The following is a 24,618-nucleotide window of genomic DNA, read 5'->3' on the forward strand; positions in this document are numbered from 1 at the left end:
CATTTTACTTCTGCCCCTGTGTTGCGTCAGCCGGATGTTTCTCTTCCTTTTCAGGTTGAGGTTGACGCTTCTGAGATTGGGGCAGGGGCCGTTTTGTCTCAGAGAAGTTCTGATGGTTCTTTGATGAAACCATGTGCCTTCTTCTCCAGAAAGTTTTCGCCTGCTGAGCGTAATGATGATGTCGGCAATCGGGAGTTGTTGGCTATGAAGTGGGCATTCGAGGAGTGGCGACATTGGCTTGAGGGAGCCAAGCATCGCATTGTGGTCTTGACCGATCATAAGAATCTGATTTACCTCGAGTCTGCCAAGCGGTTGAATCCTAGACAAGCTCGATGGTCCCTGTTTTTCTCCCGTTTTGATTTTGTGGTCTTGTATCTTCCGGAATCTAAGAATGTGAAGGCTGATGCCCCTCTAGGAGTTTTTTGCCTGATTCTCCGGGAGTCCTTGAGCCGGTTGGTATTCTCAAGGAGGGGGTGATTCTTTCTGCCATCTCCCCTGATTTACGGCGGGTGCTTCGGGAGTTTCAGGCTGATAAACCTGACCGCTGTCCAGTGGGAAAACTGTTTGTTCCTGATAGATGGACTAGCAAAGTGATTTCTGAGGTTCATTGTTCTGTGTTGGCTGGCCATCCTGGTATTTTTGGTACCAGAGATTTGGTTGCTAGGTCCTTTTGGTGGCCTTCCTTGTCGCGGGATATGCGTTCTTTTGTGCAGTCCTGTGGGACTTGTGCCCGGGCCAAGCCTTGCTGTTCCCGTGCTAGTGGGTTGCTCTTGCCTTTGCCGGTCCCTGAGAGGCCCTGGACACATATTTCCATGGATTTTATTTTGGATCTTCCTGTTTCCCAGAAGATGTCTGTTATCTGGGTGGTTTGTGACCGGTTTTCTAAGATGGTCCATTTGGTACCTTTGCCTAAGTTGCCTTCCTCCTCTGATTTGGTTCCATTGTTTTTTCAGCATGTGGTTCGTTTGCATGGCATTCCGGAGAATATTGTTTCTGACAGAGGTTCCCAGTTTGTTTCTAGGTTTTGGCGGTCCTTTTGTGCTAGAATGGGCATTGATTTGTCTTTTTCTTCAGCATTTCATCCTCAGACAAATGGCCAAACTGAGCGAACCAATCAGACCTTGGAAACCTATTTGAGATGCTTTGTGTCTGCTGATCAGGATGATTGGGTGACCTTCTTGCCATTGGCCGAGTTTGCCCTTAATAATCGGGCTAGTTCGGCTACCTTGGTTTCGCCTTTTTTTTGTAATTTTGGTTTTCATCCTCGTTTTTCTTCAGGGCAGGTTGAGCCTTCTGACTGCCCTGGTGTGGATTCTGTGGTGGACAGGTTACAGCAGATTTGGACTCATGTGGTGGACAGTTTGACGTTGTCTCAGGAAAAGGCTCAACGTTTTGCTAACCGTCGTCGGTGTGTTGGTCCCCGGCTTCGTGTTGGGGATTTGGTCTGGTTATCTTCTCGTCATGTTTCTATGAAGGTTTCTTCCCCTAAGTTCAAGCCTCGCTTTATTGGTCCTTATAAGATTTCTGAAATTATCAATCCGGTATCTTTTTGTTTGGCCCTTCCAGCTTCTTTTTCCATCCATAATGTTTTCCATAGATCTTTGTTGCGGAGATATGTGGTGCCCATGGTTCCCTCTGTTGATCCTCTTGCTCCGGTGTTGGTTGAGGGGGAGTTGGAATATGTGGTGGAGAAGATTTTGGATTCTCATTTTTTGAGGCGGAAGCTTCAGTATCTGGTCAAGTGGAAGGGTTATGGCCAGGAGGATAGTTCTTGGGTTGTTGCCTCCGATGTCCATGCTGCCGATTTGGTTTGTGCGTTTCACTTGGCTCATCCTGATCGGCCTGGGGGCTCTGGTGAGGGTTCGGTGACCCCTCCTCAAAGGGGGGGTACTGTTGTGAATTCCGTTCTTGGGCTCCCTCCGGTGGTTGTAAATGGCAGTTTTGTGAATTCTGCCCTTGGGCTCCCTCTGGTGGTTTTGAGTGGAACTGCTGCTCCTTGGGTTTAGCATTAGCAGCTGCTTCCACTGATCGTCTCTCCTGGCTCTGCTATTTAGCCTGGCTCTAATCTTCAGCCAGTGCCAGCTGTCAATGTTTCTTGGTTGGATTCAGATCTCTCCTTGGATTTCTCTGATAGCCTGTCCATTTCAGCAAAGATAAGTCATTGCTTGTTCTTTTGGTTGTCCACTTGCTGTGGACTTAATCGTTCAGCTCATGTTATGTTTTTTCTTGTCCAGCTTGTCAGTATGATATATTCAGCTTAGCTGGAAGCTCTGGGGAAGAGGCCACTCTAGCTAAATAGGGAAAGATAGGACAGAATACTAAGCGGTCAGTATTAAAACCCTTCCAAAAATATCCACAGCAGATAATACAAAAAATTCCACAATCTAACTAAAGACATGGAATGTATATCTGCAACTCCTGAGAATCCAACAAGACTGAGAAAATACTGACACAATCTAAGCTGGACAAAAAATGAATAGCACTGAATTATTGAGCACACAGCATGTGTGCCACAGAAACAAAACCAGACACTTATCTTTGCTGATTTGGCAGCAAGGCAGAAGGAACCAACCAAGGACCAACACCTCCCAAAAACCATGGACAACTGGCAAGGACTAATGAATCCTGCACGCCTAAATACCCCAGTCAGAACTGCAATCAGCAGATACACCTGACCAGGACTGCAACCCAGGGACAACTGCATTCCCACCTACAACCACCGGAGGGAGCCCAGAAGCAGAATTCACAACAGCTCCCTTGGTTGCCCTCATCAAAAAGGGAGCAAATCCCAAGTTGTGGTCAGAGGAGGTCTCCAAGTCCTTTCTCTCGATTAAGTCTCAATTCGCTAGCGCTCCTGTGGTGAAATATGTGTATATATATCTATATGTGTGCAGTGGCATATGTCTGGGTTTATATGTGTGACTAGTGATAATGTAACATCTGTCCTGAAGGCAAGTCGCACCTAGGTGTTAATAGGTACTTCCTTGGGACTAGTAGACATTGTGTCTCCATATCTCACCAGGAGGTCTAGCTAGGGCCAAGAAGAAGGTAACATTTGGCACCTCCTAGCACCTGGAGGGGAGATGCTAATTGTGGCCTGAGGGGATCTATTCCTGGGAACCTGGTCACAAGTGTCTCAAGAGGAAAATAATATATATTCATTAGTAGAGCGGCAGTGGCCAATCAACAAGCCAGCAATTATGATATTAACCTGAGGTGCCGGTCTAGAAACCTGACCCCCCGACCAAAGTTATAAATTTAGGCTGCAGACAGAGAATTGTGTTCACATGTGAGGGCAGCCTGAGAAGCTGATGTGTTCCACCAACTCCAGTAACCCCCCCTCTGGGAGCAGAAAGCAAACTACCAGTGAGATGATTTCTGTACGTTTTTCTCCTGTTATTTTAAACTGTTTTGCATAAGTTGTATGTCTTTTTATTACCATATTTTTATACCTTTTTCTTATTGTAAGCATTGAACCTTTTGTTATTAAAGTATAAAACTTAAACAAGTTGAACCTTGAATGTTGTAAAAGAATCCATAGCCTAAGGTGTGTGAGCCTTATGAGTGATAGACATATTTTTATTAGTATTAATATTATTTTCCGGGACTCATCGCCCGTGTGTTCGGTGAGTGGTGGCAGTGTGTATGAGCGGGAGTGTGGCCTGGGTCGGTGTGTGATTTATGCTCCCATTACAGCATAGGACAGAGGTTGAATGCTGGACTGAGAGTGGGGAGATAGATTAACCCTTGCAGGCAGAACCCCAAGTCACGTGTGAGAGCAGGCACATGACGAATAAGTGACACCATGGAGTAGGGATCCGTGACAATTGGTGGCAGAGCAGTGGGATAGAATTACTTCTATTAGAGCATTAGTGTATAGTTTAAGCAATTATTCCCTGTACTAAAGAATTGACATCCTTGGAAGGAGTGCACCAGTTCTTCAAGTTTCAACTCAGTGCTTTCTTAGACATACTTGCAAACAGTTTCCCCTCCCCTTTTTTCTTTTCTATCTTTTATTTGGCAAAGACTGTTCATCGATATGGCAGCCCAGTACAAGAAGCAGAGCAAAGAAGCTCTGACTGACCTCTGTGAGCAGAGAGGAATAGAGACAGCCGACAGATCCATGGAGCGGCTGATAGGTTCCTTGATGGAGCATGACATGGAGCAAAGTGCTGAAGCATCTGGCCAAGGAGAGAGCCCACCTCAGAGAGACCCAGCAATGCCAGCTCTTGCACCGGAGATGCCTGATGGAAGTGTCAGAAATGCCAGTGCTGAAGAGCCTTTGGACTATACTTTACAAATGGACTTATAATGGCTGGGAACAAGTGATCCCAATCTGCGCATGCAGCTGATTCTACAGTACCGCCAGGCTACTGCTGCAGAACGCCGGGACCGAGCTGAGAGAGAGGCTGCAGAACGCCAGGATGACAGAACTTTCCAGCTTCAGATGGCTCAAATAGAGAGGGGTATCAGTCCTCAGATAACCCCCTCCCAGGACATAAATCTAAGGAGACCACGTCTAGAAAACTTCCCTGTGATGGAGAAGGATACGGACTCAGATACTTTCCTGCGGGGATTTAAAAAAACTTGCAGACAGTACCATCTACCCCATGAGCAGTGGGCACAGTATCTAACCCCAGGGTTGAGAGGCAAAGCCCTGGAAGTTTTTGCTGGTCTCCCACCAGAGCTAGATGTGAACTATGAGGCCATAAAAGAGGCCCTGATCAGGAAATACAACCTGACACCAGAAGTGTATCGTAGAAAGTTCCGGAACCTACAACGTGGATCAACAGACAGCTATGCGGATGTTGTGAGCACCTTGAGGACCACATTCCACCAATGGATTAGGGAACTTTCTGTTAACAGTTTTGAGGACTTAACGGATCTTATGGTCAAGGATCAATTTCTTCACATGTGCCCCACGGATGTACGACAATTTGTGTGTGATCGGGAGCCACAAACTGTGGATCAGGCTGCAAGGATTGCGGACTGCTATGTGGCTAACAGGATGCCTGAGGTGTGGAAGCCATCGGGATTCAGCTGGCCGGTGCTTCTCCTGCAACAAAGTGGGACATGTTAGCGCTCTCTGCCCTGATAGGGAGAAACACCCAACTACCACCACAAAGCCGTCTGTGCCCCCACCGTCTGTCCTCTTTGTAGCCGGCTCTGATGCGAGGGCGAATAAGAACTGTCAATCTGTCACTGTTGGCAATAAAGTCACCATTGGTCTCAGAGACACTGGGGCAGAGGTGACCCTGGTGCGTCCAGCCATGATAACCCCTGCCGATATCATACCAGGAAAGACTATGTCTATAACCGGGATTGGAGGGGTCAGCCCTGCCGTGCCCATGGCCCGTGTGTACCTGGACTGGGGAGCAGGGAAAGGACTGTGAGAAGTGGAAGTATCAGAGGCTATTCCCACCAATGTGTTGCTAGGCACGGACCTAGGGAGGATGGTGTCCCACTATGTTCCTCCCTTGCAAGTAAATGATGCAGAGAAGATGGAAGAAAGTGACCCACCTGAGATCCCGTGCGAGGAGGGAAAATGTCCCAATGCACAGGGCTGTAATTATGTGGAAGCTGTGACCCGGAGTCAGGCTGCGACTCAGACTCAGGCCCAGAGATTAGAGGATGAGTCTCAGACAGAACTGCCAGGACAGGAGGCCCATACTGTGGTCCCGGAGCCTCCATACATGGCAGACCCACCAAGGTCCCTGATAACAGACACTGAAAACTCAGCTTCAGACCAGGGCCTGGCAGTCACACTAGGCCAGGGCCTGCAGGCTGACAGTCAGAGCTTCCAGGAGGCCCTGCAGACAGATGTCAGTCTGGAGGAGCTCAGATGTCTTGCAGACCGACCCCCTGCTGCTTCTGACAAAGAAAGCGTATACTGGGACCAGGGCAGACTGTATACAGAGACTATCCCTACGGATACTACAGAATCTTGGGACTATGAACGACGGCTGATCGTCCCTTATCCATTTAGGGAACAATTATTAAGGATTGCCCATGAAATTCCTTTGGCCGGACACCTTGGAATACAAAAGACTAAAGCTCGTCTGACACATAACTTCTATTGGCCCAAGATGGGGACAGATATTGCCAATTACTGCCGATCATGTGTAGTTTGTCAGAGAGTTGGGAAGTCCAGGAATATACAGAAAGCTCCATTGATACCACTACCTGTGATCGATGAACCTTTCCAGCGAGTGGCTGTGGATATCATAGGGCCACTTGCAATCCCTAGCAGCCCTGGCAAAAAGTACATCCTTACAGTGGTGGACTATGCTACACGATACCCGAAAGCTGTGGCACGGTCCTCCATCCGAGCAGACAAAATGGCGGATGCTTTACTGACTGTGTTCTCTCATGTGGGTTTCCCCAGGGAAATGTTGACTGATCAGGGAACCCAGTTCATGTCTGATCTGATGGAAAGCCTCTGTGAAAGAATACAAGTACAGCATTTTGTGGCCAGAGCCTATCATCCCCAAACCAACGGACTCTGCGAGCGTTTTAATGGAACATTAAAGCAAATGCTCAAAATGCTGGTGGAGACTGAAGGGAGAGACTGGGAGCAGTACCTTCCCCATCTGTTGTTTGCCTACAGAGAGGTACCCCAGGCGTCTACTGGATTTTCCCCCTTTGAACTGGTTTATGGGAGGAGGGTCAGGGGGCCACTTGATTTGATTAAGGACTGTTGGGAGGTCGACCCCAGAACTACTGGAGTCTCAGTGGTCGAATATGTACTGCGGCTCAGAGAGAGAATGCAAAAACTGAGCAACCTGGCCCATGAGATATTGACCCAGGCCCAAATCAACCAGAAGGTCTGGTACGAACGTAATGCCAGACTGAGGGCCTACGAGGAAGGGCAGAAGGTTTGGGTGTTGGTCCCTATGTTAAAGAATAAATTGCAGGCCGCATGGGAGGGACCATATACTGTACATAAGCAGCTGAATGATGTTAATTATGTGGTGACACTAGATGAGCATGCAAAGCGTCAGAAAGTGTTTCATGTAAATATGTTGAAGGCTCATCATGCCAGGGAGGCCTGTGTCTTACCTGTCTGTAGCCTGCCTGAAGAGGGGGAGGCTGATCTGTTACTGGATGTGGGGGCCGGGACTCGGTACATGGAGTCCCTGGAGTCAGCAGAGTTTAACCCTGAGCTATCCCACAGTCAGAGGTCTGAGCTGACGGGGGCGCTCAGCGAGTTCACAGAAGTCTTCACAGGGGAGCCTGGGAGGACACACTTAGCAGTTCACCATGTGGACACTGGTACTAATCCCCCAGTACGGCAGTCTGCATACTGTGTGTCAGCAGAGGTGAAGGCACACATGAGGGAACAGGTAGAGGAGATGCTGAAACTCAAGGTGATACAAAAATTCCAGAGTGCATGGGCCTCACTTGTGGTTCTTGTCCCAAAAAAGGACCGTACTACCTGGTTCTGTGTAGACTACAGGAAATTAAATGTACTGACTACATGTAAGGTCTACCCCATGCCGAGGATAGATGAGCTGTTAGAGCAGCTAGCTAAAGCATCATACCTTACCATCATGGACCTGAGTAGGGGATACTGGCAGATACCCCTAACCAGAGACGCTCAGGAGAGGTCTGCCTTTATAACACAATTCGGGCTGTTTGAGTTTCTGGTGATGCCCTTTGGTATGAAGAATGCCCCTGCGACCTTCCAGAGGTTGGTCAATCACTTATTGGAAGGATGTGATGGTTTTGCCGTTGCTTATCTTGATGATATAGCCATCTTTAGTGATTCTTGGGAGGAACACCTTGTACATCTTTCTCAGGTGTTGCAAAAGCTTAAAACTGCAGGTCTTACTGTTAAGCCGGGGAAGTGTCAGATAGCCATGCGGGAAGTACAATACCTGCGACACCGGGTGGGGGGAGGACTGCTAAAACCTGAGCCAGGGAAGGTAGAAGCCATTACAGCCTGGGCCACCCCATGAACCAAGAAGCAGGTACTGTCCTTCCTGGGTACGGCTGGCTACTATAGGAGGTTTGTACCAAACTACAGTGCTCTGGCCAAACCGTTAACTGATCTGACCAGGAAGAGACTTCCTAAAATTGTCTCCTGGAATCCTCAGTGTGAGGAATAATTTTCTGCCCTAAATTCGGCATTGGTTAGTTCACTCATCCTGCAGGCCCCAGATTTCACTCGCCGGTTTGTAGTGCAGACAGATGCCAGCGCCTATGGGCTAGGTGTAGTTCTCAGCCAGGTGAACCAGCAAGGAGAGGAACACCCAATTCTGTACCTAAGCAGGAAACTCCTGCCCAGAGAAGTGGCTTATGCCACCATTGAAAAGGAATGTTTGGCAATTGTGTGGGCTCTGCAGAAGCTGCAACCATACCTCTATGGGCGCAACTTCACCGTGATCACAGATCATAACCCATTGAGTTGGCTCAACAGAGTAGTTGGGGACAATGGGAAATTGCTTAGATGGAGTTTGATACTTCAGAAATATGATTTCACAATTCAGCACAAGAAGGGCATTGATCATGGCAATGCTGATGGCCTTTCTTGCCAAGATGGGGCAGAACCAGATACGTGCTCAGGAGCTGACCTGTAAGTCAACCCCCATGCACATTCATAAGGAGGGAGGTGTGGTGAAATATGTGTATATATATCTATATATGTGTAGTGGCATATGTCTAGGGTTATATGTGTGACTAGTGATAATTAGTGTTGAGCATTCCGATACCGCAAGTATCGGGTATCGGCCGATACTTGCGGTATCGGAATTCCGATACCGGGATTCCGATACTTGCCGCGTATCGGATACCGGAATCGGAAGTTCACAGATTCAAACTGCACAAATTCAGCCAATGAGAATGATTCCAAGTGTGGGCACATCCTGTTCAGCATGGAGGGCATGAAACTACTGGCATGGCTGTGATTGGCTGCTGAAATGATGTCATGATGCAGTTTAAAAGTCGCTGGCACCATTTTGCGCTCACTCTGCTGTGAATTCAGTTAGTGACAGGACGCTGTTTGCTGACTGAGGGCCAGTTTAGAGATAGCGATTTGCTTCTTTGTGCTTTTCAAAGGCTAATTTAGCAACCGCTGTGTTCACCTACTATTCACCTTGCTTTTGCCTTGTAGCGCTGTTTTCACAGCGATCTGCAAGGTCTGTGTGTGTGTGTGTGTGTGTGTGTGAGTGCAGCCCACTCTCTAGTCTGAGTGCAGCCACATAGGCCATCCATAGCTGGTTGTATTCAGTTCAGGGAGGGTGGTTCATTGCCTCATACTGTTCTTTTTTTTTTTTTTTTCAAAGTAGTGTAGTCTGCTGCTAATTTTTTCAAAAAAATCCTATTAGTGTCTTTCCACCCGTCTCCAGCTAATTTGTGGAAAAACACTACATAGGATAACGTAGAGGAGGGTTTTTGGGCCTTGCAGCGCCATTTACGGCTGTCTGCACGGTCTCCGTGTGACTGCAGCTCGCCCTGTAGTCTGTGAGCAGCCATAGCCTGGTTGTCTCCAGCTCAGGGTTCTTCACTGCGTCATACCGCAAAATCAATTTTCATTTTTTTTAAGTAGTGCAGGCTGCTGCACATTTTTTCAAAAAATTCCTATTAGTGTCTTTCCACCCGTCTCCAGCTAATTTGTGGAAAAACACTACATAGGATAACGTAGAGGAGGGTTTTTGGGCCTTGCAGCGCCGTTTACGGCTGTCTGCACGGTCTCCGTGTGACTGCAGCTCGCCCTGTAGTCTGTGAGCAGCCATAGCCTGGTTGTCTCCAGCTCAGGGTTCTTCACTGCGTCATACCGCAAAATCAATTTTCATTTTGTTTTAAGTAGTGCAGGCTGCTGCACATTTTTTCAAAAAATTCCTATTAGTGTCTTTCCACCCGTCTCCAGCTAACTTGTGGAAAAACACTACATAGGATAACGTAGAGGAGGGTTTTTGGGCCTTGCAGCGCCGTTTACGGCTGTCTGCACGGTCTCCGTGTGACTGCAGCTCTATCTGTTGTCAGTTCAGCCCCCAAAAAATAAATAAATAATAAAGTTCACCAAACACACCAGTGACACCACTTTACATTTGTGTAGGCCACATTAGCTCATATTAAAGTCTAGTCCACACTTTAGAAAATTAGTGTTTCTTATACCTGTTAGGAGTTGTTCAGGAATAAGCACACAAAGCCGTTAGTACTTTTCTGCTTATCTTTATCAGTCAACCAAGATGAAGAAGGCAGTGAGTAAGGCACGTGGGCATGGGCGTGGGCGCGGAGCAGGGAGGGGACATGGGGATTCTGTGCCTGCTGCGGGCACCGGTGACTCATCAGCACCCACTTTCACCAGGGAACAGTCATTCATGCGCAGCTTTGTCGCAGAGCGCCGTACACCACTGCTGCGTGAAGAACAAATTGAAGCCGTTGTCGGATGGATGGCAGCTAATGCATCAACTTCAATTAGTGCCACATCCTCTCAGACACAGAGCACTGGAGAGCAGCCATTTGTCTCTTTACCACCTGCCAAATTGCCCAGGCAGACAGAGAGCCCAGGACTAGGGTTGAGCGAAACGGGTCGTTCATTTTCAAAAGTCGCCGACTTTTCGCTAAGTCGGCGTCTCATGAAACCCGATCCGACCCCTGTGCTTGTCGGCCATGCGGTACGCGACTTTCGCGCCAAAGTCGCATTTCAATGACGCGAAAAGCGCCATTTCTCAGCCAATGAAGGTGAACGCAGAGTGTGGGCAGCGTGATGACATAGGTCCTGGTCCCCACCATCTTAGAGAAGGGCATTGCAGTGATTGGCTTGCTGTCTGCGGCGTCACAGGGGCTATAAAGGGGCGTTCCCGCCGACCGCCTTCTTACTGCTGCTGATCTGAGCTTAGGGAGAGGTTGCTGCCGCTTCGTCAGAAGCAGGGATAGCGTTAGGCAGGGTCCACTAACCACCAAACCGCTTGTGCTGTAGCGATTTCCACTGTCCAACACCACCTTCGGTGTGCAGGGACAGTGGAAGCTATTTTTTTTTTTTTCCCCTCAGCGCTGTAGCTCATTGGGCTGCCCTAGAAGGCTCCGTGATAGCTGTATTGCTGTGTGTACGCCACTGTGGAAACCAACTGCTTTTTTCAAAGCACATATCCTCTTGTTCCTTCCTTTCTGCACAGCTATCTTTTTTGTTTGTCCACACTTTTTATTTAATTTGTGCATCAGTCCACTCCTATTGCTGCCTGCCATACCTGGCTGAGATTACTGCAGGGGAGATAGTAATTGTAGGACAGTCCCTGTTTTTTTTTTTTTTTTTTTTTTTGTGGGAGATTAAGATTGGCATTTCTGCTACAGTGCCATCCCTGTGTGTGCCATCTCTCATTCAGTGGGCCATAGAAAGCCTATTTATTTTTTTGTTTTTTTTAAATATTATTGGGTTTCTAAAGTCTCCCTTAAAAAAAAAAAAATACATAAAAAAACAGTGGGAGAGTAATATTGCCCTTTCAGCTTGTGGGCCAGTCTTGACTCCTGGGTGTGCCACCTCTCTCTCTCTCATTCAGTGGGCCATAGAAAGCATATTTATTTTTTTGTTTTTTTTAATATTATTGGGTTTCTAAAGTCTCCCTTAAAAAAAAAAAATACATAAAAAAACAGTGGGAGAGTAATATTGCCCTTTCAGCTTGTGTGCCATTCTTGACTCCTGGGTGTGCCACCTCTCTCTCTCTCATTCAGTGGGCCATAGAAAGCATATTTATTATTATTATTATTTTTTTTGTTTAATATTATTGGGTTTCTAAAGTCTCCCTGAAAAAAAAAAATACATAAAAAAAACAGTGGGAGAGTAATATTGCCCTTTCAGCTTGTGTGCCAGTCTTGACTCCTGGGTGTGCCACCTCTCTCTCTCTCATTCAGTGGGCCATAGAAAGCATATTTATTATTATTTTATTTTTTTTGTTTAATATTATTGGGTTTCTAAAGTCTCCCTGAAAAAAAAAAAAATACATAAAAAAACAGTGGGAGAGTAATATTGCCCTTTCAGCTTGTGTGCCAGTCTTGACTCCTGGGTGTGCCACCTCTCTCTCTCAAATTGTGGGCCATAGAAAGCCTATTTATTTTTTTGCTTGATTTGGGTTCTAAAATCTACCTTTAAAAAAATCACTACATCAATCAGTGGGAGATTAATATTGGCCTAAGGGCTTGTGTGCCACTCCTGACTCCTGTGTGTGCTATCTCTCACTCAGTGGGCCATAGAAAGCCTATTTATTTTTTTGCTTGATTTGGGTTCTAAAATCTACCAGAAAAAAAAATAAAACATCAATCAGTGGGAGATTAATATTGGCCTCAGGGCTTGTGTGCCACTCCTGACTCCTGTGTGTGCTATCTCTCACTCAGTGGGCCATAGAAAGCCTATTTATTTTTTTGCTTGATTTGGGTTCTAAAATCTACCAGAAAAAAAAATAAAACATCAATCAGTGGGAGATTAATATTGGCCTCAGGGCTTGTGTGCCACTCCTGACTCCTGTGTGTGCTATCTCTCACTCAGTGGGCCATAGAAAGCCTATTTATTTTTTTGCTTGATTTGGGTTCTAAAATCTACCTTTAAAAAAATCACTACATCAATCAGTGGGAGATTAATATTGGCCTCAGGGCTTGTGTGCCACTCCTGACTCCTGTGTGTGCTATCTCTCACTCAGTGGGCCATAGAAAGCCTATTTATTTTTTTGCTTGATTTGGGTTCTAAAATCTACCAGAAAAAAAAATAAAACATCAATCAGTGGGAGATTAATATTGGCCTCAGGGCTTGTGTGCCACTCCTGACTCCTGTGTGTGCTATCTCTCACTCAGTGGGCCATAGAAAGCCTATTTATTTTTTTGGTTTTTTTAATATTATTGGGTTTCTAAAGTCTCCCTGAAAAAAAAATACATAAAAAAACAGTGGGAGAGTAATATTGCCCTTTCAGCTTGTGTGCCAGTCTTGACTCCTGGGTGTGCCACCTCTCTCTCTCTCATTCAGTGGGCCATAGAAAGCATATTTATTATTATTTTTTTTGGTTAATATTATTGGGTTTCTAAAGTCTCCCTGAAAAAAAAATACATAAAAAAACAGTGGGAGAGTAATATTGCCCTTTCAGCTTGTGTGCCAGTCTTGACTCCTGGGTGTGCCACCTCTCTCTCTCTCATTCAGTGGGCCATAGAAAGCATATTTATTATTATTTTTTTTTTTGTTTAATATTATTGGGTTTCTAAAGTCTCCCTGAAAAAAAAAAATACATAAAAAAACAGTGGGAGAGTAATATTGCCCTTTCAGCTTGTGTGCCAGTCTTGACTCCTGGGTGTGCCACCTCTCTCTCTCTCATTCAGTGGGCCATAGAAAGCATATTTATTATTATTATTTTTTTTTGTTTAATATTATTGGGTTTCTAAAGTCTCCCTGAAAAAAAAAAAATACATAAAAAAACAGTGGGAGAGTAATATTGCCCTTTCAGCTTGTGTGCCAGTCTTGACTCCTGGGTGTGCCACCTCTCTCTCTCATTCAGTGGGCCATAGAAAGCCTATTTATTTTTTAGTTTTTTTTAATATTATTGGGTTTCTAAAGTCTCCCTTAAAAAAAAAAAAAATACATAAAAAAACAGTGGGAGAGTAATATTGCCCTTTCAGCTTGTGTGCCAGTCTTGACTCCTGGGTGTGCCACCTCTCTCTCTCTCATTCAGTGGGCCATAGAAAGCATATTTATTATTATTTTATTTTTTTTGTTTAATATTATTGGGTTTCTAAAGTCTCCCTGAAAAAAAAAAATACATAAAAAAACAGTGGGAGAGTAATATTGCCCTTTCAGCTTGTGTGCCAGTCTTGACTCCTGGGTGTGCCACCTCTCTCTCTCAAATTGTGGGCCATAGAAAGCCTATTTATTTTTTTGCTTGATTTGGGTTCTAAAATCTACCTTTAAAAAAATCACTACATCAATCAGTGGGAGATTAATATTGGCCTCAGGGCTTGTGTGCCACTCCTGACTCCTGTGTGTGCTATCTCTCACTCAGTGGGCCATAGAAAGCCTATTTATTTTTTTGCTTGATTTGGGTTCTAAAATCTACCAGAAAAAAAAAATAAAACATCAATCAGTGGGAGATTAATATTGGCCTCAGGGCTTGTGTGCCACTCCTGACTCCTGTGTGTGCTATCTCTCACTCAGTGGGCCATAGAAAGCCTATTTATTTTTTTGCTTGATTTAGGTTCTAAAATCTACCAGAAAAAAAAATAAAACATCAATCAGTGGGAGATTAATATTGGCCTCAGGGCTTGTGTGCCACTCCTGACTCCTGTGTGTGCTATCTCTCACTCAGTGGGCCATAGAAAGCCTATTTATTTTTTTGCTTGATTTGGGTTCTAAAATCTACCTTTAAAAAAATCACTACATCAATCAGTGGGAGATTAATATTGGCCTCAGTGCTTGTGTGCCACTCCTGACTCCTGTGTGTGCTATCTCTCACTCAGTGGGCCATAGAAAGCCTATTTATTTTTTTGCTTGATTTGGGTTCTAAAATCTACCAGAAAAAAAAATAAAACATCAATCAGTGGGAGATTAATATTGGCCTCAGGGCTTGTGTGCCACTCCTGACTCCTGTGTGTGCTATCTCTCACTCAGTGGGCCATAGAAAGCCTATTTATTTTTTTGCTTGATTTGGGTTCTAAAATCTACCAGAAAAAAAAAATAAAACATCAATCAGTGGGAGATTAATATTGGCCTCAGGGCTTGTGTGCCACTCCTGACTCCTGTGTGTGCTATCTCTCACTCAGTAGGCCATAGAAAGCCTATTTATTTTTTTGCTTGATTTGGGTTCTAAAATCTACCTTTAAAAAAATCACTACATCAATCAGTGGGAGATTAATATTGGCCTCAGGGCTTGTGTGCCACTCCTGACTCCTGTGTGTGCTATCTCTCACTCAGTGGGCCATAGAAAGCCTATTTATTTTTTTGCTTGATTTGGGTTCTAAAATCTACCAGAAAAAAAAATAAAACATCAATCAGTGGGAGATTAATATTGGCCTCAGGGCTTGTGTGCCACTCCTGACTCCTGTGTGTGCTATCTCTCACTCAGTGGGCCATAGAAAGCCTATTTATTTTTTTGTTTTTTTTAATATTATTGGGTTTCTAAAGTCTCCCTGAAAAAAAAAATACATAAAAAAACAGTGGGAGAGTAATATTGCCCTTTCAGCTTGTGTGCCAGTCTTGACTCCTGGGTGTGCCACCTCTCTCTCTCAAATTGTGGGCCATAGAAAGCCTATTTATTTTTTTGCTTGATTTGGGTTCTAAAATCTACCTTTAAAAAAATCACTACATCAATCAGTGGGAGATTAATATTGGCCTCAGGGCTTGTGTGCCACTCCTGACTCCTGTGTGTGCTATCTCTCACTCAGTGGGCCATAGAAAGCCTATTTATTTTTTTGCTTGATTTGGGTTCTAAAATCTACCAGAAAAAAAAAATAAAACATCAATCAGTGGGAGATTAATATTGGCCTCAGGGCTTGTGTGCCACTCCTGACTCCTGTGTGTGCTATCTCTCACTCAGTGGGCCATAGAAAGCCTATTTATTTTTTTGCTTGATTTGGGTTCTAAAATCTACCAGAAAAAAAAATAAAACATCAATCAGTGGGAGATTAATATTGGCCTCAGGGCTTGTATGCCACTCCTGACTCCTGTGTGTGCTATCTCTCACTCAGTGGGCCATAGAAAGCCTATTTATTTTTTTGTTTTTTTTTAATATTATTGGGTTTCTAAAGTCTCCCTGAAAAAAAAAAAATACATAAAAAAACAGTGGGAGAGTAATATTGCCCTTTCAGCTTGTGTGCCAGTCTTGACTCCTGGGTGTGCCACCTCTCTCTCTCTCATTCAGTGGGCCATAGAAAGCATATTTATTTTTATTATTTTTTTTTTTTAATATTATTGGGTTTCTAAAGTCTCCCTGAAAAAAAAAAAAAAACATAAAAAAACAGTGGGAGAGTAATATTGCCCTTTCAGCTTGTGTGCCAGTCTTGACTCCTGGGTGTGCCACCTCTCTCTCTCTCATTCAGTGGGCCATAGAAAGCATATTTATTATTATTTTTTTTTTGTTTAATATTATTGGGTTTCTAAAGTCTCCCTGAAAAAAAAAAATACATAAAAAAACAGTGGGAGAGTAATATTGCCCTTTCAGCTTGTGTGCCAGTCTTGACTCCTGGGTGTGCCACCTCTCTCTCTCTCATTCAGTGGGCCATAGAAAGCATATTTATTATTATTATTTTTTTTGTTTAATATTATTGGGTTTCTAAAGTCTCCCTGAAAGAAAAAAATACATAAAAAAACAGTGGGAGAGTAATATTGCCCTTTCAGCTTGTGTGCCAGTCTTGACTCCTGGGTGTGCCACCTCTCTCTCTCTCATTCAGTGGGCCATAGAAAGCCTATTTATTTTTTAGTTTTTTTTAATATTATTGGGTTTCTAAAGTCTCCCTTAAAAAAAAAAAACATAAAAAAACAGTGGGAGAGTAATATTGCCCTTTCAGCTTGTGTGCCAGTCTTGACTCCTGGGTGTGCCACCTCTCTCTCTCTCATTCAGTGGGCCATAGAAAGCATATTTATTATTATTTTTTTTTTGTTTAATATTATTGGGTTTCTAAAGTCTCCCTGAAAAAAAAAAATACATAAAAAAACAGTGGGAGAGTAATATTGCCCTTTCAGCTTGTGTGCCAGTCTTGACTCCTGGGTGTGCCACCTCTCTCTCTCTCATTCAGTGGGCCATAGAAAGCATATTTATTATTATTATTTTTTTTGTTTAATATTATTGGGTTTCTAAAGTCTCCCTGAAAGAAAAAAATACATAAAAAAACAGTGGGAGAGTAATATTGCCCTTTCAGCTTGTGTGCCAGTCTTGACTCCTGGGTGTGCCACCTCTCTCTCTCTCATTCAGTGGGCCATAGAAAGCCTATTTATTTTTTAGTTTTTTTTAATATTATTGGGTTTCTAAAGTCTCCCTTAAAAAAAAAAATACATAAAAAAACAGTGGGAGAGTAATATTGCCCTTTCAGCTTGTGTGCCAGTCTTGACTCCTGGGTGTGCCACCTCTCTCTCTCTCATTCAGTGGGCCATAGAAAGCCTATTTATTTTTTTGTTTTTTTTTAATATTATTGGGTTTCTAAAGTCTCCCTTAAGAAAAAAAAAATACATAAAAAAACAGTGGGAGAGTAATATTGCCCTTTCAGCTTGTGTTCCAGTCTTGACTCCTGGGTGTGCCACCTCTCTCTCTCTAATTGTGGGCCATAGAAAGCCTATTTATTTTTTTCCTTGATTTGTGTTCTAAAATCTACCTCAACACAAAAACACTACATCAATCAGTGGGAGAAAAATATTGGCCTCAGTCAGGGCTTGTGTGCCACTCCTGTGTGTGCCATCTCTCATTCAGTGGGCCATAGAAAGCCTTTTTTTTATTATTATTTGGTTTCTAAAGTCTCCCTGAAACAAAAAAAAATACATAAAAAAACAGTGGGAGAGTAATATTGCCCTTTCAGCTTGTGTGCCAGTCTTGACTCCTGGGTGTGCCACCTCTCTCTCTCAAATTGTGGGCCATAGAAAGCCTATTTATTTTTTTCCTTGATTTGTGTTCTAAAATCTACCTCAACCAAAAAACACTACATCAATCAGTGGGAGAAAAATATTGGCCTCAGTCAGGGCTTGTGTGCCACTCCTGTGTGTGCCATCTCTCATTCAGTGGGCCATAGAAAGCCTTTTTTTTTCTATTATTATTATTTGGTTTCTAAAGTCTCCCTGAAAAAAACATTTTATCTTATTTGGTTTCTAAAGTCTCCCTGAGAAAAAAAAAAAAATAGGTGGGAGATTAATATTGACATTTGTGCTTGAGTGACAGTCCTGCGTGTGTGTCATCTCTGTGATTTGGTGCCACAGAAAACAGAGTGTGTAACATTGTGCCTGATTTTCCTTGTGGTCTCACCAACCTGTTAAGGGATATAGAAATCATACTGAAGTTATAGCTCACCGTATAAGTTGTTTGACAGCAACAAATAAAGTTACTTTGGTTAAGTTTTTAAAACAATGAGGAAGTCTGGTGCAAGAGGTCGTGGCCGTGGGCGTTCATTGTCAGCTGGTAATGATGGTAGTGGTAGTGGAGCATCAGGTGGTCGTGGGGATAAAAATATTCCACCTAAGTCTGGAGCTGTGGAGCCAGTTTCGTCGTCTGGCTACACAAGGCCTCGAACGCTCTCTTTTCTGGGAGTAGGAAAAACGCTTTTAAAGGCGGAGCAGCAACAGCAAGTTTTGGCTTACATTGCAGACTCAGCCTCTAGCTCTTTTGCCTCCTCTTCTGAAACTGGTAAATGTAAAAGCAGCGCGTCGCTTGTGGATGTTCACGGTCAGGGACAAGTCGCTTCCTTGTCCTCCTCAGCAAAAACTACAACAAGAGAGAAGGATGCAGCAGGCGACACAACGGGTCACTCCATGGAGCTCTTTACACATACCGTCCCTGGCTTAGAAAGTGAAACACTTAACAGGCCATGCCCATTACCAGTAGATTCTGACATGGAGTGCACTGATGCACAGCCACAGCCAGAGTACTATGCTGCTCCTTTGACTCAGACCACCACATTGCCCTCTCAGGGTACAGATCCACAATCAGACCCTGATGAGACTATGTTGCCCCGCCACGAACGCTATACCACAGACCGACACAGTGACACAGACGAAGTTGCACACGAGCTCGAAGAGGAGGTAATAGATGACCCGGTTGTTGACCCCGATTGGCAGCCATTGGGGGAACAGGGTGCAGGCAGCAGTAGTTCAGAAGCGGAGGTGGAGGAGGGGCCGCAGCAGGCATCAACATCGCAACAGGTTCCATCTGCCGGGCCCCTATCTGGCCCAAAACGCGTGTCAAAGCCAAAACCTGTTGGAGCACAGCGTAGCCATCCGGTTAAAGCTCAGTCTGCAATCCCTGAAAAGGGATCCGATGCTAGGAAGAGTGCAGTCTGGCATTTTTTTAAACAACATCCAATTGATCAGCGCAAAGTCATCTGTCAAAAATGTTCAACTAGCTTAAGCAGAGGTCAGAATCTGAAAAGTCTCAATACTAGTTGCATGCATAGACACAACCACCATGCATTTTCAAGCGTGGACTAACTACCAAACGTCCCTTAAGGTTGTAGCACCCTCGGCCAATGAAGCTAGTCAGCAACGCAACATCCCTTCCGTCACTGTAAGACCACCATTTTCCGCACCACCGGCAGTATCTGTGCAGGTTTCTTTGCCAGCCAAAAGCAGTCAGGGTCAGGGAATCACCAGTTTTGTAGGAGGAAATATTGCATCTAGGGCACCGGCGGAAACAATACCGTCTCCAACCGTCTCTCAGTCTGCCATGTCCACCGGCACACCCGAAAGTTTCACGATCTCCAGCTCTCCAGTCCAGCTCACCCTACATGAGACTCTGGTTAGAAAAAGGAAGTACTTATCCTCGCATCCGCGTACACAGGGTTTTAACGCCCACATAGCTAGACTAATCTCGTTAGAGATGATGCCCTACCGGTTAGTTGAAAGCGAAGCTTTCAAAGCCCTGATGGAGTACGCTGAACCACGATACGAGCTACCCAGTCGACACTTTTTTTCCAGAAAAGCCATCCCAGCCCTGCACCAGCATGTTAAACAGCGCATCGTCCATGCACTCAGGCAATCTGTGAGTACAAAGGTGCACCTGACTACAGATGCATGGACCAGTAGGCATGGCCAGGGACGTTATGTGTCCATCACGGCACACTGGGTGAATGTGGTCGATGCAGGGTCCACAGGGGACATCAATTTAGGGACAGTTGTGCCTAGCCCACGGTCTAGGAAACAGTTGGCTGTAGGCGTTCGCACCCCCTCCTCCTCCTCGTCCTCCTGCAGAAGCTACAGCTCTTCCACAGACCGCAGTCGGCCAACCACTCCATCGGCAGATGACACTGTTGCACACCAGTTGTCCCATTATGGGCCAGCTACTGGCAAGCGTCAGCAGGCTGTATTGGCTATGAAGTGTTTGGGCGACAACAGACACACCGCGGAAGTTCTGTCCGAGTTCTTGCAACAAGAAACGCAGTCGTGGCTGGGCACAGTAGATCTTGAGGCAGGCAAGGTAGTTAGTGATAACGGAAGGAATTTCATGGCTGCCATCTCCCTTTCCCAACTGAAACACATTCCTTGCCTGGCTCACACCTTAAACCTGGTGGTGCAGTGCTTATTGAAAACTTATCCTGGGTTCTCCGACCTGCTCCTCAAAGTGCGTGGACTTTGCTCACATATCCGACGTTCGCCTGTACACGCCAGCCGTATGCAGAACTATCAGCGGTCTTTGAACCTTCCCCAGCATTGCCTAATCATAGACGTTGCAACAAGGTGGAACTCAACACTGCACATGCTTCAGAGACTGTGCCAACAGAGGCGGGCTGTTATGTTTTTGTGGGAGGATACACATACACTGGCAGGCAGTAGGATGGCAGACATGGAGTTGTCAGGTGTGCAGTGGTCGAAGATACAAGACATGTGTCAAGTCCTTCAGTGTTTTGAGGAATGCACACGGCTGGTTAGTGCAGACAATGCCGTAATAAGCATGAGCATCCCCCTAATGCGTCTGCTGATGCAAAGTTTGACGCACATAAAGGAGCAGGCGTCTGCACCAGAGGAAGAGGAAAGCCTTGATGACAGTCAGCCATTGTCTGGTCAGGGCAGTGTACAGGACGAGGTAGCGGGCGAAGAGGAGGTGGAGGACGAGGAGGATGATGGGGATGAGTATATTTTTAATGCGGAACCTTTCCCGGGGGCACTGGAAATTGGTTGCGTGTCAAGGCCGGGTTCTGGTTTTTTGAGGGACACAAGTGACGTAGATTTGCCTGCAACTGCCCCTCACCCAATCACAACCAGAGATTTGACAACTGGAACTTTGGCCCACATGGCGGATTATGCCTTACGTATCCTAAAAAGGGACACACGCATTACGAAAATGATGAACGATGACGATTACTGGTTGGCCTGCCTCCTTGATCCACGCTATAAAGGCAAATTGCAAAATATTATGCCACATGAGAACTTGGAACTAATATTAGCAACCAAACAATCAACTCTTGTTGACCGTTTGCTTCAGGCATTCCCAGCACACAGCGCACGTGATCGATCTCACACGAGCTCCAGGGGGCAGCAGACTAGGAGTGTTAGGGGTGCACACATCAGAAGTGGCGTTGGACAGAGGGGTTTTCTTACCAGGTTGTGGAGTGATTTTGCTATGACCGCAGACAGGACAGGTACTGCTGCATCAATTGAAAGTGACAGGAGACAACATTTGTCCAGTATGGTTACTAACTATTTTTCATCCCTTATCGATGTTCTCCCTCAACCGTCATTCCCATTTGATTACTGGGTATCAAAATTAGACACCTGGCCAGAATTGGCAGAATATGCCTTGCAGGAGCTTGCTTGCCCGGCAGCAAGTGTCCTATCAGAAAGAGTATTCAGTGCTGCAGGTTCAATATTAACCGAAAAAAGGACTCGTCTGGCTACCCAAAATGTTGATGATCTAACATTCATTAAAATGAACCACAACTGGATTTCGAAATCTTTTGCCCCACCTTGCCCGGCCGACACCTAGCTTTCCTATGAAAAGCTCTTGCCTGTGGACTACTGTGAATTACATTTCTAATGTCTAATTTGCTGCAGCTGATTGTCCAGCATACGACATGTTTACACCTCCCTAAATGGCCAAAATCCCCACACGGGGCCGTGGTATCGCGACTTGGCGCAAGCACCCGTGAGACTGCTGTTTGTCTGAAGAGGTGGGTGTACTCGCTTTTGGTCAACGGCATTGCTACTGGGTCCCTCATAGTACAATAAAGTGTCTCTGGCGGTGGTGGTGCGCACCCAACGTCAGACACACTGTTGTAACATGAGGGGCCTTGGGCCTGTACCGCCGGCCACAAGAGAGTTCACCCACCCCCAGGTCAAACATTGCTCTACCACTTCCACAGTTATCTCTCACACTTCCACCAATGTTAAGTCTATGCGCTGACATCCTTCCATACCTGCCACTGACAATACCATTGTGTTGACATGTATGATGGTACTTAACATAGTCAGGGGCAGTGTCCTCTATTTACCACAGTAAATACTTTGCGCACAATTAGTAGGTCTGAAACAACGCAGAGGATCCCACCCCTGAACCTAATGATTGCACCCTTTAGTGTTTTTGTTTTGTTTTAATGCGAGACATTCACATTTATTTGTTGTTTTGGACTACTAACTGGCAGACACTCATTACAATCGGCCTCCGTTGACCAGACCACTGCTGCCCGTGTACCCCTGGAACCAATTATAAAGTGCCTACAGCCAGCTCATTTTTTTATGTTAGGCCTTCGAAGCCTGTCTAAGGTCCCTCCTTCCACTAGGCCTCCACTCACCTGACCACTGCTGCCCGTGTACCCCTGGAACCAATTATAAAGTGCCTACAGCCAGCTCATTTTTTTATGTTAGGCCTTCGAAGCCTGTCTAAGGTCCCTCCTTCCACTAGGCCTCCACTCACCTGACCACTGCTGCCCGTGTACCCCTGGAACTAATAATAAAGTGCCTACAGCCAGCCCAATTTAATTATGTTAGGCCTTTGAAGCCTGTCTAAGGTCCCTCCTTCCACTAGGCCTCCACTGACCAGACCACTGCTGCCCGTGTACCCCTGGAACTAATAATAAAGTGCCTACAGCCAGCCCAATTTAATTATGTTAGGCCTTCGAAGCCTGTCTAAGGTCCCTCCTTCCACTAGGCCTCCACTGACCAGACCACTGCTGCCCGTGTACCCCTGGAACTAATAATAAAGTGCCTACAGCCAGCCCATTTTATTATGTAAGGCCTTTGAAGCCTGTCTGCGGTCCCTCCTTCCACTAGGCCTCCACTGACCAGACCACTGCTGCCCGTGTTCCCCTGGAACCAATTATAAAGTGCCTACAGCCAGCCCTTTTTATTATGTTAGGCCTTCGAAGCCTGTCTGCGGTCCCTCCTTCCACTAGGCCTCCACTCACCTGACCACTGCTGCCCGTGTACTCCTGGAACTAATAATAAAGTGCCTACAGCCAGCCCATTTTATTATGTTAGGCCTTTGAAGCCTGTCTGCGGTCCCTCCTTCCACTAGGCCTCCACTGACCAGACCACTGCTGCCCGTGTTCCCCTGGAACCAATTATAAAGTGCCTACAGCCAGCCCTTTTTATTATGTTAGGCCTTCGAAGCCTGTCTGCGGTCCCTCCTTCCACTAGGCCTCCACTCACCTGACCACTGCTGCCCGTGTACTCCTGGAACTAATAATAAAGTGCCTACAGCCAGCCCATTTTATTATGTTAGGCCTTTGAAGCCTGTCTGCGGTCTCTCCTTCCACTAGGCCTCCACTGACCAGACCACTGCTGCCCGTGTTCCCCTGGAACCAATTATAAAGTGCCTACAGCCAGCCCTTTTTATTATGTTAGGCCTTCGAAGCCTGTCTGCGGTCCCTCCTTCCACTAGGCCTCCACTCACCTGACCACTGCTGCCCGTGTACCCCTGGAACTAATAATAAAGTGCCTACAGCCAGCCCATTTTATTATGTTAGGCCTTTGAAGCCTGTCTGCGGTCCCTCCTTCCACTAGGCCTCCACTGACCAGACCACTGCTGCCCGTGTTCCCCTGGAACTAATAATAACGTGCCTACAGCCAGCCCAATTTAATTATGTTAGGCCTTTGAAGCCTGTCTAAGGTCCCTCCTTCCACTAGGCCTCCACTCACCTGACCACTGCTGCCCGTGTACCCCTGGAACCAATTATAAAGTGCCTAGAGCCTATTTTTTGATTTAATTTAATATTAATAAAGCCAGGATGGACTACGATGTACCACGCTATGAGCTACCCAGTTGACAATTCTTTTGCGAGAAAAGCCATCCCACCCCTCCACCTGCATGTTAAAGACCGCATTGTCCTTACATTCTGTCAATTTGTCAGTCCAAAGGTATACCTGACAACAGACACATGGACCTGTAGGCCTGGCCACGGAAGGTTACGTGTCCTTTGTGGCTCAATGGGTTAATGTACTGATGCATGGTCCACACAGGGGACAGCCTGCAAAGTCTGTCTGCAGTCCATAATTCAAGTTGTCCTCAACTGAATAAAGCTGAGCTTCTACCTTCTGGCTCTGATTAACTGCTGTTTTTAAAAAAATTGGCTGTTCCGTCCTTCTAAAGGTGTCTGCCCCTGCCTGGTGTTGTCCTCAACTGAATAAAGCTGAGCTTCAACCTTCAGTTCCAAACATACAACAAAAAACTGGTACAATACAAAAAGTGGCCTCCAGCTACAAAAACTTTCTCCTACAAGTAGTTAACTGACAGTTTTTTTCCCAGTGAAAACACAGATATGGCATCCAACGAGTGTTGTCCTGTCTCGTCTTCTTTATATTATTGCCAAGAAGCTGCAACTGAATAAAGCTGTGCTTCAACCTTCTGTTCCAAATTACCATTTTTAAAAAAGCAATTGGCTGTTCCGGCCTACTAAAGGTGTCTGTCTGCCCCTGCCTGGTGTTGTCCTCAACTGAATAAAGCTGAGCTTCAACCTTCTGTTCCAAATTACCATTTTTAAAAAAGCAATTGGCTGTTCCGGCCTACTAAAGGTGTC

The sequence above is a fragment of the Ranitomeya variabilis genome, chromosome 4, assembly GCF_051348905.1.
Source record: "Ranitomeya variabilis isolate aRanVar5 chromosome 4, aRanVar5.hap1, whole genome shotgun sequence".
NCBI lineage: Eukaryota > Metazoa > Chordata > Amphibia > Anura > Dendrobatidae > Ranitomeya > Ranitomeya variabilis.